The sequence below is a fragment of the Mandrillus leucophaeus genome, unplaced genomic scaffold (genome assembly GCF_000951045.1).
Source record: "Mandrillus leucophaeus isolate KB7577 unplaced genomic scaffold, Mleu.le_1.0 Scaffold334, whole genome shotgun sequence".
In the NCBI taxonomy this organism is placed as follows: domain Eukaryota; kingdom Metazoa; phylum Chordata; class Mammalia; order Primates; family Cercopithecidae; genus Mandrillus; species Mandrillus leucophaeus.
The window spans coordinates 36,983-39,918 of NW_012103521.1; the positions used below are offsets into that span (position 1 = coordinate 36,983).

The 2,936-nt window shown below is 38.6% G+C and overlaps 1 pseudogene across 1 annotated transcript; it reads left to right on the forward strand.

The window, feature by feature from the left end:
* The first annotated feature begins 1,629 nt into the window (after positions 1-1,629).
* LOC105545644 lies at positions 1,630-2,924 on the forward strand (annotated as a pseudogene). The gene has a single exon (XR_001006965.1). The product of XR_001006965.1 is annotated as an RNA-binding protein 3 pseudogene (transcript).
* The last annotated feature ends 12 nt before the right edge of the window (positions 2,925-2,936 follow it).

Below are 2,936 nucleotides of genomic sequence, written 5' to 3' on the forward strand. Positions count from 1 at the left end.
ATGGCATGTAACAATCATGATAATAAACCTATACTAACTTCTAGGTTAATAAGTAGTAATAATTTGATGTGCCAACTTTCACAGGCAACACTGTACATATTAACTCTTCTGGTGACACTCAACCTTATTCAACTGATGGAGGTAAGCATGATTTGGAAGGCAGCTAGGTAGATCACGTCCTTCAAACTTCAGTTCACAGGTGGCCGTGTACTCTGATCACACATTAGGCCTGCCCTGACTGTTGCTTATGGGGGTGGGGGCTGGGGGATTTAGCCATACCACATGTGCTTTTCATTAGTGAGAATTATATTTTACCTTTGAAGTTCTTGTTTTAAAATCCAATATACTAAATGTTCAGCAATCCAAATTATATATAACTACTCAAGAATTTTACATATATCTTTATGGGCTTACAGATTGCTGTATGAAATACAAACTTTCTTTTACATATACTAAATCCAAAGAACATTTATTTTGGAAACTTTTTGGTGCTCTACTTCAAAACAGATGAACGTGACTCAAGAAAGCTAGGCGTATTAGATAAATTGTACAATCCCATATCTGATTCAGGCATTCCAAAGACTTGTTTTTAACAACAAAAATCAGGTAGACATACACCTTTACCCTACAACAAAATCTATGTAATTATTTCCTAAATTGGTTGTTATCAGCGAAACGACTCTGTTCTTTTTAAATTAGAAAAATCACCTATATTATACAACAACTTTTGGAAATTCACTACATAAATTGATATATTAATGGTTCTGAAAATTCCTAGAGGATGGAAATTGGTTTAAACTTGTTTTACCTAGCAGATAAACAAACTTATAATATGTTTGCTTTTGAAGAACACCTGTTATCAACCTGAATAATGAAAGATCTTTGAAACATGTTTGGAGGAAAATATTAATCTAGATGACAAATATAGAAAAATCAATATTATCCCCTATGGATTGGGTAAGTGGGCAACTTTGAGCATGTTATCTGCTACTTTCAACCTCTGGAAGGGAGAGGGAACCCAATCCTACAACTTCAGTAAGTTACAAATTTAGCAGCCTAGCGTTCAACTTTGTACGCTTTTGTGCTTAAGGAAGCTAAATTGCTATAGTCTGAATGTTTGTGGGCCCTCAAAAATCATATGTTGAAATTTAATACCCACTTTGACGATATTAAGAGGAGGGACCTTTGAGGGTGTTTAGGTCATCAGGGTGAAGCCCTCATGAATGAGATTAGTGTCCTATAATGAACCTAAGAGACCAGAGTTTTTTCCTTCACCCATATGAGGACACAATGAGAAGGCATCATCTATCAGTGGCCAAATCTGTCTTGTTAGTGCCTTGATCTTGGACTTCCCATCCTCCAGACTGTAAAAATAAATTTCTGTTGTTTGTAAGCCACCCAGTTGATGGTATTTTGTTACAGCCTGAATGACCTAAGACATAAGGCTTGCCAGGAATTACTCGAAAATGATCGATATCATTTCAAAAATTCTAAACTAAAATTTCTAATTTAATTTTAAACACATCAAAATAAGGTGTAAACTACATATTAATATTCATAATACATCCTAAATTGGCTAAGGATTTGAATTAATTAAAGTGGTTTAATTCATGCATTTAAAAACATCAGCTTGTTTTCTGTGCTCCTCCGAGCTCGCCGTCTGTCCGGGTTTTTTACGTTTTAATTTCCAGGACTTGAACTGCCATGTCCTCTGAAGAAGGAAAGCTTTTCCTGGGAGGGCTCAACTTTAACACCGACGAGCAAGCGCTGGAAGACCACTTCAGCAGTTTCGGACCTATCTCTGAGGTGGTCGTTGTCAAGGACCGGGAGACTCAGCGGTCCAGGGGTTTTGGTTTCATCACCTTCACCAACCCAGAGCATGCTTCAGTTGCCATGAGAGCCATGAACGGAGAGTCCCTGGATGGTCGTCAGATCCGTGTGGCTCATGCAGGCAAGTCTGCTGGGGGAACCAGAGGAGGTGGCTTTGAGGCCCATGGGCGTGGTCGCAGCTACTCTAGAGGTGGTGGGGACCAGGGCTATGGGAGTGGCAGGTATTATGACAGTAGACCTGGAGGGTATGGATATGGATATGGACGTTCCAGAGACCATAATGGCAGAAACCAGGGTGGTTATGACTGCTACTCAGGAGGAAATTACAGAGACAATTATGACAAGTGAAATGAGACATGCACATAATGTAGATACACAAGGAATAATTTCTGATCCAGGATCGTCCTTCCAAATGGCTGTATTTATAAAGGTTTTTGGAGCTGCACTGAAGCATCTCATTTTATAGCATATCAACCTTTTGTTTTTAAATTGACCTGCCAAGGTAGTTAAAGATCTTTAACAGTTCCATCTTTTTAAAAAATTTTTCTGCCTATTTAAAGACAAATTATGGAACGTTTGTAGAGCCTGAGTATTTTTCTTTTTACCAGTTTTTTAGTTAGACCTCTCAGGATTATTGGAGCTAGCAATCATTGATTCTGGCAAGTTTGCCAGACTGGTTTCAGAAAATTAATGTGTATCCAGGACATTTTAAAAACCTGTACACAGTGTTTATTGTGGTTAGGAAGCAATTTCCAAACGTACCTATAAGAAATGTGCGTCAAGCCAGCCTGACCAACATGGTGAAACCCCATCTGTACTAAAGATAAAAAAAATTAGTCCTGCGTGGTGGTGTACACCTGTAATCCCAGCTACTCGGGAGGCTGAGGCAGGAGAATCGCTGGAACCCTGGAGGCGGAGGTTGCAGTGAGCCGAGATCACGCCACTGTACTCCAGACTGGGCAACAGAGCGAGACTCCATCTCAAAAAAAAAGAAAAGTGTATCAATAACATGATTATCCAGGGGTATTTTCTAATTCAGATAATCAAACTGATTATATAGAAGAGTTGCTTTAAAATGTTTGCAAATGTCTTTTTTTTTTTTTTTT